Genomic DNA, 12573 nt, shown 5'->3' on the forward strand with positions numbered 1-12573 from the left:
TGTTTAGCCTAACCAAAAGGAGGCTGAGGGGAGATATGATTGCTCTCTATAAATATATCAGAGGGATAAATACCAGGGAGAGAGAGGAATTATTTAAGCTCAGTATCAATGTGAACACAAGCACAAATGGATATAAACTGGCCATCAGGAAGTTTAGACTTGAAATTAGACAAAGGTTTCTAACCATCAGAGGAGTGAAGTTCTGGAACAGCCTTCCAAGGGGAGTAGTGGGGGCAAAAGACATATCTGGCTTTAAGACTAAGCTTGATAAGTTTATGGAGGGGATGATATGATGGGATAGCCTAATTTTGGCATTTAATTGATCTTTGACTATTAGCAGTAAATATGCCCAATGGCCTGTGATGGGATGGGGTGGGATCTGAGTTACTACAGAGAATTCTTTCCTGGGTGTCTGGCTGGTAAGTCTTGCCCACATGCTCAGGGTTTAGCTGATTGCCATATTTGGGGTCAGGAAGGAATTTTCCTCCAGGGCAGATTGGCAGAGGCCCTGGGGGTTTTCACCTTCCTCTGCAGCTTGGGGCACAGGTCACTTGCTGGAGGATTCTCTGCATCTTGAAGTCTTTAAACCATGATCTGAGGACTTCAATGGCTCAGACATAGGTTAGGGGTTTGTTGCGGGAGAGGGTGGGTGAGATTCTGCAGCCTGCGTTATGCAGGAGGTCAGACTAGATGATCATATTGGTCTCTTCTGACCTTAAAGTCTATAACTCTATGTCTATTAAAATAGTGTTTTACACTATAACCCTCTAATAATTTAAGGTTAAAAATAGGCTCAGCATTTAGGAAATGAGGGTTTGTGCCAACACACTTACTAAGAACAGAATGAATCAGCTATACTCAAAACACCTCCGTCATTAACATTATGCAAACCTTGACCTATAATCTGAGGCATTGTATGAAGAGTAAAGAAAAAAGGATTAGTCTTGCTGCTTGGAATGTTAAACTGCAGGTGTGATCCAGAAAGCAATGTACAGTACCCAGGAATACAAACTAAAGAAATAATGCACAGCTCTTGGGATGCTGTAAAAATAAAATAAAATTACATACCAGGCAGATTTGAAGAAAAGTAATAAAAAAATTCAATAATTTAGTAGCTGGTAGGTTGCTAACCTGAGGCCAAGAGAATTATATTTTCCAACTCCAAGGCTTGCATTTTCAGATTCAGAACAGGAAATTAAAAGAAGACTCTTTTCCCTTTTGCCATATGTAAATACGTTTTAAGTCCAGCCAGGATTTAAAAAAAAGAAAAAGAAAGAAAGAAAGATAAAGAAAAAACCCAGCAGCTTGATCAAGTGTAGTCAGGCATAGTACAGGATTGACAAGACCACCTGAATAGCACACATGACTAGTTCTGTACTCTACATCAGTACATAGCAAACATAAAAGTGCCACAGCTACTATTTATGAAATATTCCTTCTATCATTTCTAGAGGAACACAACACTGAAGGTGCTTGCATGCTGGATTTTAGTGTTCCTCTCACATCTGTGTAAACTCCTCCATCTGTGTATGTGTGTTTGTATACACACCAAATGTGCTTTTTTACTCTAAAGAAGCAACTGCATTTTCTGTAGATTGAAAGACTTTATAATATTTAAAAATAATTACAAATTCTGGAATTTTAAAGGGTTTCTGGACAGAAATAATCAACACACCTTTAACAAACTTGGTTAGTACAAATGATTACAAGTAGAGTGCTGGAGACGGAAGATACCGTGAAAATACAAGCAGCAAAGGTGACCATGTAGATCCTGCTAAAATCTATTGCATGAGCAGTTCATTCCAATAGCAACATGTCAAAGCACAGCGATTCTTAGGAAACCCTTCCCCTCTTAGTCCTACAAGCCACCATATCAGTGAAAGAGGGACCTTTGGGATAAGGCAGTGGTCAAAATCTTATCTGCTATAGTTTATGACTCAATTATCTTCATTGCTGGTTGCAGTGGCTAGAAATTGAGTCAATTTGAAGCCATAAATTACAATGTGGCAATCGGAAGAGGGATAAACCTGCCATTTTCTAGTTATATAAATTTTGTCTCCAGCTTCACCCAGCTCAGCACTTTGAGAACATAAGCTGCCACAACATTGTTTGGCTTGATCTGTGTTCATCAGGATGGAAATTTGAGCTTTTCTCACCTTCAGCAAAAGAGTATTTTACATTTAAATTTTTTTAGGACAATGAAATGAGTTATTCGTGTTTGGAGGGGGCGGGGAATCCTCAGGTTTTGATCTACACTACAGTATAATTTCCCTTAAAATGCTGACAAGACCTCCATGGAAGTCAGGATACAGCTGTTAGACATAGGCCTTGTCTTCACTTACCGGAGGGTCCGGCGGCACGCAATCGATGTTCTGGGATCGATTTATCGCGTCTGGTTAAGACCCGATAAATCGATCCCGGATCGATCCCGGAAGTGCTCGCAGTCGGCGCCGGTACTCCAGCTCGCCGAGAGGAGTACGCGGCATCGTCGGGGGGAGCCTTCCTGCCACGTCTGGACCGCGGTAAGTTCGGACTAAGGTACTTCGAATTCAGCTACGTTATTAACGTAGCTGAATTTGCGTACCTTAGTCCGAAGTAGGGACTTAGTGGGGACCAGGCCATAGATGGCTTTTCTTTACTTTAGTACTATTCTGAAGTACTGTTCTGGGGCCGGGTGCACTGCATCTGAGGGTGCTAAAGGAGTTGGCGGATGTGATTGCAGAGCCTATTATCTTTGAAAACTCATGGTGATCGTGGACTGGAAAAAGGCTAATGTAGTGCCCATCTTTAAAAAAGGGAAGGGGGATCCGGGGAACTACAGGCCAGTCAGCCTCACCTCAGTGCCTGGAAAAATCATGGAGCAGGTCCTCAAGGAATCAATTCTGAAGCACTTAGAAGAGAGGAAAGCGATCAGGAATAGTCAGCATGGATTCACCAAGGGCAAGTCATGCCTGACTAACCAAGGTGCCTTCTATGAGGCGATAACTGGGTCTGTGGATGAGGGGAAAGCAATGGATGTGTTATTCCTTGACTTTAGCAAAGCTTTCGATACTGTCTCCCACAGTATTCTTGCTGGCAAGTTAAAGAAGTATGGTCTGGATGAACGGACTATAAAGTGGATAGAAAGCTGGCTAGATTGTCGGGCTCAACAGGTAGTGATCAATGGCTCCATGCCTAGTTGGCAGCCGGTTTCATCGGAGTGCCCCAGGGGTCGGTCCTGGGGCCGGTTTTGTTCAATATCTTCATTAATGATCTGGAGGATGGCATGGACTGCACTCGCAGCAAGTTTGAAGATGACACTAAACTGGGAGGAGTGGTAGATACACTGGAGGGTAGGGATAGGATACAGAGGGACCTAGACAAATTAGAGGATTGGGCCAAAAGAAATCTGATGAGGTTAAACAAGGACAAGTGCAGAGTCCTGCACTTAGGATGGAAGGATCCCATTCACTTTTACAGAGTAGGGACCAAATGGCTAGGAAGCAGATCTGCAGAAAAGGACCTAGGAGTTACAGTGGACGAGAAGCTGGATGAGAGTCAACAGTGTGCCCTTGTTGCCAAGAAGGCTAACGGCATTTTGGGCTGTATAAGTAGGGGCATTGCCAGCAGATCGAGGGACGTGATCATTCCCCTCTATTTGACATTGGTGAGGCCTCATCTGGAGTACTGTGTCTAGTTTTGAGCCCCACACTACAAGGAGGATGTGAAAAAATTGCAAAGAGTCCAGCAGAGGGCAACAAAAATGATTAGGGGGCTGGAGCACATGACTTATGAGGAGAGGCTGAGGGAACTGGGATTGTTTAGTCTGCAGAAGAGAAGAATGAGGGGGGGATTTGATAGCTGCTTTCAACTACCTGAAAGGGGGTTCCAAAGAGGATGGATTTAGACTGTTCTCAGTGGTACCAGATGACAGAATAAGGAGTAATGGTCTCAAGTTGCAGTGTGGGAGGTTTAGGTTGGATATTAGGAAAAACTTTTTCACTAGGAGGGTGGTAAAGCACTGGAATGGGTTACCTAGGGAGGTGGTGGAATCTCCTTCCTTAGAGGTGTAAGCAGAGTCACGATGAGCTCTACCCTGACATCTGCTGGTGAATTATGGCGAGTGTGGAAAAGAACTCCAGGGGCTGATCTTGTTTGCATAGGCACACCCACCTGCCTGGCATGAGACAACAGCAACTGAAAGTGGTTACTTTGGCTGGTGTGGGATCCCCAGTTTCTCTGTTATTGGGGCAGGAAGAAAGTTTTGTTACCCTGATTCTGTGAATCAAGGCCAGTGGAACTGTTGTATGACAGAAGGACTCACCATTAACTAAATAGCCCTCGCTTGACAAGGGGCATGGGTTACAAAACCTAGTGAATTGAGAGAGGTTAGGGGGCAGATGTTTGTATCTGGTGGTGTGGGCCCCCTTTTGTGAGCCTGAAACACCAATTGTACCTCCACCTCCTCCTCTATCCACTGTTGAATGTCAGAGCTAACTTTTTGATTCCATTAGGAGTCTAGTTGTAGGCTGCTGAGCTGAATTCACTTTGGGCCAATAGTGCACCAGCACTGGGGCTCCCCTACTACTAGCTGAAATCACAAAAGAGCTAAAGTTACTAAGAGCTGAGATCACTGAGTGCTGTATTAACTAGTGGGGGAGGCTGAAGCTATATTGCTAAGCGGCTGGTGGAGCAGTTTGTGGGGATGGCTGGAGGAGCAGCTAGCAGAGCGGAGGCTTGCGGGGACGGTTGGAACGGAGCCGAGACGTTTGTGGGGATGGCTGGTGGAAGTGGACTGGCTCGTGGTGAAGGCTGCAGCCGAACCCCACGGAGAGGTGGCCGATCGGTCTCAGATCACGTAAGGTACCCCTTAACACCCTGTGCGCCCCCACTTTAAAGTCTGGGGCTACACTGACCAGGGACAGAGACTTTGGGTGATTTTTGGGTTGCTGGTTTCAAGAACCAATGGGAAAGGACACAGCCCAGTTTGCTGGGGTGGGTCTTCGCTCATGGTTTGGTCTATGAACTCTAGTTGTGGTGTTTTCCCAATTTAATACTATGTCATTTACCTTGTGTTATTAAACATTTTCTGCTACACCGAGACTCTGTGCTTGCGAGAGGGGAAGTATTGCCTCTTCAAGGCGCCCAGGGGTGTGTGTAAGTTTTTCCCAGGTCACTGGGTGGGGGCTCGAGCTGGTTTTGTGTTACGCTGTTGGGGGGGGACCCCTATGTACTGAACCCGGCCCTTGCTGCTATCAACTCGGCCTGGCAGAAGGGTTACAGGGGTTTTTAAGGTCAGGCTTGACAAAGCCCTGGCTGGAATGATTTAGTTGTGAATTGGTCCTGCTTTGAGCAGGGGGTTGGACTAGATGACCTCCTGAGGTCCCTTCAACGCTGATATTCTATGATTCTATGATGAGCTGGATATTTTGTCAGAATAATGTCTTGCAGTTACAATGATTACGTCCATTTCTGCACACACGTTTCCTCAACGAACATGCTTTTCTACTTTGACATATGGACTCACAGACCATTTTAAACAGAAGGCTTTTGTTAAAGAAAATAACTACAGACACAAACAGGCTTCCACACATCTCGAGTTCCAGCTTGTCCTCTTTGTTTATCATGGCCATTGGCTAGAACTTGATCCAGCACACAAATACACAAAACAATATCCTGCAACACATTAATCTTTCTAAAAACAAACAATCCAACTCACCCAGGAAAAAGTATGTTTCAGATAAAAGAACAGAAACATCAAATTAATCTCAAAACATACCACATAATGAAGAGATCTTTCATATTTAAGACTAGCATGCATATAGTAATACCACAGAAAACCTAGTAGGGACTGTGGTATACATTTATCCAATTTACTTTCCAACACTCCACATTTTGTTAGCCTTGGACTGATGGTCCAACTCCAGTAAGTAAACTATTGACTGAATGCTATTTTTATTTTTTGTTAGATAAAAGCATGAGACAGCTAAACAAAAGTTGTGGGTATTCACATACCCATTCATTTCAACAGATGGCAATTTTTTCAACTAGAGATCCATCCACAGAGGAATAGCTTGCTTTAGCCATATCCAGAGCTGCTTTTAGTTTCTCCTGACATTGCTGAGGGCATGCATACAAATACAATATGATAAGTACCTCCCAGAACTTGTTATAATTAAAGGGTCACTGTTAACTTGAAACATAATCAATTTAAAAAACGAGTGGAAAGTAGTCTCAGGTACTGTACCTGGCCCCTGAAAATTTTGTTGGTTTTACAATCACGTTTTCCTGTTTTTCTTGTAATGTTATTGTGTGGAAGATCCTTGTCTAAAGAGGGGAGGGGAAATAGTGAAACTGACTAAACAAAGTGCTGTCAAAGGTGTGATGTAAATAAATGGGGGAAATACTTTTGTTAAAAAAAAGTTATAGGAATCTTTAATGTTGTAGAACAATTATTATTAAAACCTTTTGTTTTCACATAAACCTGACTTTCTGAAATATTGGGATTTTTTCAGGACAACACAGGCAAAATTTTAGTCCAAAATGTTTAGGTTGATTCGTCATTCTCATGCAACTTAAAACACTTTTCTCCATAGTTAAAAATAATATATTCTAATCATTTCAGTGAAGCTCATACAGACACAGACTCCACCCAGTCACAAGATGGGGGCCTGATTTAAGACAACATGTAACAAGAGAACACTATAAACAATGGGAGGTGAAGAGTATCTGGAGGATAAGAGTTACAGTATATGATCATCGCTTGTGCGTATTTCCAATACTCAGTACAAAACCATTTCATTTTTAAAAGAATTAAATGTCAGAAATCCACACTCTCCAACCCTTTGGTTGTTATCTGATTGCAAGCAAAAAGAAATGAGAGGGTATGTAATTGGAAATCATAAACAATAATGCATAGGGAGGAAGGGGCAGTTGTTAAAAGCCTTGCAGATGAAGACAAGAAACTTGAAGTTGATGCAGTGGAGAGGAAGAAACTAGAGCAAGGATTCCAAAAAGGTGCTTGATATGATCGAGATGACAGGCAAATAAAATGTTTATAGCTAGAGCAGCTTCATTTTGAATGGATTAGAGGGTGGTGATGTAGATCGACGATACATAAAACATATGTTAAAAACCAAGCACAGACAAAAAAGAAAACCATAAAAATAATACCATAAAAAAGTGTTGTTTTGGAATGCTGTATTTCTATTCACAGCACTTTCATTTACTTGTTAAGCTACACAAGAGCCTTAACAGTGAAAATATTCAAAAGTGCCCAGCCCCACAGAAATCTAATTTTTTTCTATTTTTAAAATTAAAGGTCTTGAGTCAAACCATTATATATTATGCAATGAATCTGTAACAAAAAGAACTGTATAACATTGCCAGCTAGTGGTCAGTTGACTTCAAAACACAATTCAAATCTAGCAGTTTCAATATTTTTGAAACGTAATAAAAGCTTTGACTTTGTCATTTAAGGTGACAGTAAAAGAAATTATAAGCATAATTCTGCAGCACATTTACCATGAGCTAAAATCTATATAGTGTAACAACATGTCCATTAAATGTGACAATAGTTTGTTATCCTGAACTTTGCACTTCTTTTTCAGTTTTCCAATTCAAGAACACTGGTGTATTTCAAAAACATAAAACCATCAAATTTATAGAATGCATCAACATTTGTTATTGTTTGATTAACATCAATTATTTCACTACCGGTCCCATTACTGGGCCATAAATTCTTACTCATGTGATTTTAATATGTATTTTTATGACTATAATTACTGGAAAAATATTGAATGCAATGAAAAAATTCACTTCAGTGAACACATTCCAAACTCTGCAACATAACACAAATGTGGAAAGGATACTAAAAGGAACTGGGAGAAGAATGAAAGTACTCACTTCAGAAAGTAGTAAAGACAGATAATTCTTTCCTCCTAGCTGTGTGTGTAAATATTGTTTTATCAAATGGGGCAAGTAAGTATATCAACACTGAATAGTATAAAGTACAGATGGGCGTTAGGGAGTCGGGGAGGCACAGGAGAGTTTCCAAAGAATTCATTACAAGCTAATGCTCAGATCCTACAAATGCTTATGCACATGCTTAACTTTACTATTGAGAGTAGCCCTATTGATTACAATGGGACTTCTTGCTATAGTAAAGTTAAGCACCTTCATCAGTCTTTGCCAGTTCAGGGCCTAAATTAATATAAAGAAATAAATTATCAGAGACCAACCTACAATTCACACAAAATGTCGAAAAAGCTTGCCTATAATGTGACAGAAGTCCTAACTTGGTCATAGGACTTTTTTTTTTTTTTTTAAGGGCAAATTCCAATTTACACCTAGGCTACCTCTATACTAAGAGGTAGGGTCCAGGGGTGTCATTCCCAGCTCACATAGACATATTCATGCTAACTCTTATCTGAGCTAGTGTGCTAAAAACAGCAGTGTAGCTGTGGTAGGAAGGGCAACTGCAGCAGCAGCAGCATGGGCTAGCGTCCTGAGTACAAACTCATGCAAACCCTGTTGGTACACACTGAGGGCTGCTCACACATGCTGCCGCTGCTCATGCTACAGTGACTACACTGTTTTAAGGGTGTTGCTTGAGAGCTAACACAAGTATGTTTGTGCAAGCTGGGAATCACACTCCTACCAGGTAGTGTAGACGTAGCCCTACAAATGTTACTCTGTTAAAGTGGGTGGGTCTTTCTTATTATAAAAAGAAAGACGTTCTGTGCTAGTTATAATCTTCCATGGAAAATATATTCATACTGCAAACACAACCATCATTTGTTTTGTTCAATGAAATGTAAATTTCACCCATGCTCATGCAGATAGGAAACAATACAAGCTTAATAAGGCTATTAAGTGAGAGATACTGATGATATAGAATTTATTGCAGTCTGTGGGCCCTACTGAGCTAATAGTTTCCTTTGACTAGATGCATGATTTAATGAAACTAACTCATTTCAGATTTTGCAACTAGAACCTTCAAAGACTTAAACATAAATGCACCATTATTGCTCCCTAAAGTTCCCTCTCTTGAAGGCTGCCTTTCAACATGTGTGTGTGTATGTGTGCGCGCGCGCGCACAAGCGCAGAATATGATTGAGACAAAGGAAGTTTACAGCGTTGTAGCACAACAAGGGCATAGTCCCTCCTCACAGAAAAAGGAAGAAAATTCCAGACTTTAATGTCCAAAGAAATTTGTGTGACGTTCTAACAAGATTTGAAGGTCAGTGCATCAAGGCATAGTCTAACTCAGTGGTTCTCAAACTGTGGGTTGGGACCCCGAAGTGGGTCATGACCCCGTTTTAGCAGGGTTGCCAGGACTGGCTTAGACTTGCTGGGACCATGGGCCAAAGCTAAAGCCTGAGCCCCTCCACCTGGTGCCAAAGCCTGTGGGCTTCAGCTCTGGGTGGCAGGGCTTGGGTTACAGGCCCCCTGCCTGGGGCTAAAGCCCTTGCGCTTCAGTTTTGTGCCCCCCCACCACCACGCCACAGGGCGGTGTGGTTTTGGCCCCCCATCCTGGCCCACTGGGCTCGGGCGGGCTGAGGCTTCGGTCTCCCCTCCTGGGGTCATGTAGTAATTTTTGTTGTCAGAAGAGAGTTGCAGGACAATGAAGTTTGAGAATCCCTGGTCTAACTCTAATACCATGCTGGGTTTTGTTAGGGTTGCCAGCCTTCCAGGATTGTCCTTGAGTCTCCAGGAATTAAAAGATTAATCTTTAATTAAAGATTATGTCATGTGATGAAACCTCCAGGAATGGGTCCAACCAAAATTGGCAAACTAGGTTTTGCAGATGGATGTACCAATTCCTCTGCTAGGATTTTCTCCTCTGACCAATTGTGCTTAGTAATGAGTGCTACAATCTTTTGAGAGAGATACTGATGCCTTGAAGTATTTCTGAGACTGTGCTGTGCAGCTTTAACACTATGGTAGCAGAAGTCAGGATTTCCTATTATTTTAATTGTTAATGCAGGTTTTCCACAGGGCTGCTGTCAAGGGGACTGATCACCTAAACCTTGACTAGTTAAAAAGGACAGTCGAGGTTGAAATGTCAACAGCGTTTTTACACACTGCTTTAAACATTATGACTATAGCGTTTTCCCCAGATATTTAGCTCTTTTTATATGGCATGAAGAAAGATGGAAAGCATTACATCAATGTCCCTATGACAATAAGCAAATACCATTGAACTTGCTTACCTGACTAAATAGACGGCAAAATTTTGGCACTACCAACCAGAACTTACTCTCATTTGTGGAGATGAACATTATATGCACCCTAGAGTTCTTGTCAAAACCTCACCAAGAATGTGCCACCTTCTCAGGAATAAGCAAAAAGGGAACCCAGGGGAAAATATATCAAGAGCCAGACTAATAAATAAAAACCTTACCCCAGATGGAAGGAAGGAAGGTGCATCCTGCAGCAGTCAGATGCAAAATGGCCACACTAGGATTGCAGTGGATTGGCTTTCCTAGATTTAAAGAATCAGCTACCAAAGAATATGCTGCAAAAGGTTCCTGTCAGAGGGTGAATCGAAACTAGAAAGGACAGTGGAAAGCAACCAATTACAGGAAAAGTCACTGTGGACAAAGGGGCTGGATTCTCTCTTTTTTGAGAGTTAAGATATGGGATGGAAGGTTTTCAAAGCTGAAGCTTGGTGTGTTTGGGATAGTTACATTATTTTCTTTTGATGTGTTACTATAAAAAAACATCTAGACATGTTTTGAGCTTAGTTGAAGTTTACCACTGCTTCATTGTACTTCAAATATCTGCCAAAAGTGCCTGTATTCTTTAAAAGTAAACTATATGTGTGTAAATTAATCTGGTGAATAATAAATCCCTTCTCTAGAAATGAATTTGCATTTAAAAGGTGTGATTTTTCCAGCATTCTGCAACTTGTGTAGTCATTTATGCCAGTCCCAAGTAAGAGTAAAATGCTATCTGTTCAGAACATTTAATCTGCTTTGCACTGATGTAAATGACTATACAGGCAGCAGGGCAATGGAGAATCAAGATCAACATGTAGTTCAACTCTGCAAACCATCAGGACGTTTCAGAGAGTCTGAAAAACAAAAAGAAAACCACCACTTTGCAACCAGCTTGTCTCTCAGTAACTTCTAGATGAAATTTGCTCAACTTTTTTACCCCCAATCCTGAAAACTCATGGTGGGATATGAAAGTCAAGATGTGCTCTTGCCTGGTCTCTCAAGTAACCCTACACCTCAGGTGGATCAGCGGGTCTGGTAATTATGTGCAAGCTCAAAACAGAACACAAGAATGACTTGCAAACCTCAGGTTGAGTTTGTAAAGTTAGCCGTTAGGGGGAAAAAATCTTTTTACTTGAAAAATTTGCATGTTTGATCTAGAGCCAGAAAGACAAACATAGTACCCCACAAGGCCATTTTTGCCATCCCCTTTCAAAGGGGAACTTTTACAGTCCAAACTGAATAAAAGCAAGAAAATTTAGAGCTCTTTGAGTTAGATACTTTTTGGCCTTCACAACTCTTTCCACGTAGCTCAGAGATTGAGTTTTTATCTTTGTGAATTTCTTACTTAAATGAAAGAACAAGACCTCAGCCAACATTACTCACAACACCTACAGCACTTTTTGATAACATCAGTACAAGGGAGTTTGACTTATTTCCACTAGCAATGGGATAAATAAGGCAAAAGGGGTTGTTTTATTACCTTCACTTGTTGTCAGGGTGGCACCAATTAGTTTATTCTTTGGTGAGCACTTTATCCTGCCTGTGAAAATCTTTTCATTGATCTGCTTACTGACATTCTCTGTAAGGCTTGGCTTGATCCATTACCATAGACACCCGTTCTTCTTTCCTTCACCTTCCTTGAAATCTGACTATAATTGTGTTGAACTGCTATATGTACATATATATAGTTTAGTGCTTACTATCAACACTGGAAACTGAAGTCTTCCATTTAGGTACAGACTTGACATTGGATTGGAGCAATGCAAGCTTCCTCATGATGCAACACCTGTATACAATCATTGGGAAAGATCACTGCTGGAGGCAAAAGGAAAAGTCAGGCTCAGTGCCAATTAAATCCTTGCCCACTCTACCAAGACTGCAAATTAGCACCAGTTGTGATAGTAGTGGCTTCACTAAGAACATTGGCTTCAAAGAGGCCAAAAAACATTAATCAGATAAGAATCCTCATACAAAAGTTGCGCTTAGGTTGTTTACCATAGTAAATATTTTTCATCATTCAACCACAGTATTTGTTTTACATTTTTCTGTTGACCACCAAACAATTGTAGAAATGAATGAGGTGACTTATTTTAGGCCTCTATCCTGCATACACTTACACACATCCTTAACTTTACTACCATGAGTCCCACTGAAGCCATAGTAGTATAATTAATCACGTACATATATGTGTGTTTCAAGAATAGGGGCTGAATTTAGCCATAAGCTTCACTATATTTCTTAATTACATATTGATGAATTTAAAGGTAATTACAAAATACATTTCTGTAAATTAGAAAATGATAAAGATGAACACAATGAATGTATATAAAACAAATACATATGGTTAAGAAGAAAAATTACTTTTCTTTGA

The sequence above is a fragment of the Malaclemys terrapin genome, chromosome 6 (assembly GCF_027887155.1).
Source record: "Malaclemys terrapin pileata isolate rMalTer1 chromosome 6, rMalTer1.hap1, whole genome shotgun sequence".
In the NCBI taxonomy this organism is placed as follows: domain Eukaryota; kingdom Metazoa; phylum Chordata; order Testudines; family Emydidae; genus Malaclemys; species Malaclemys terrapin.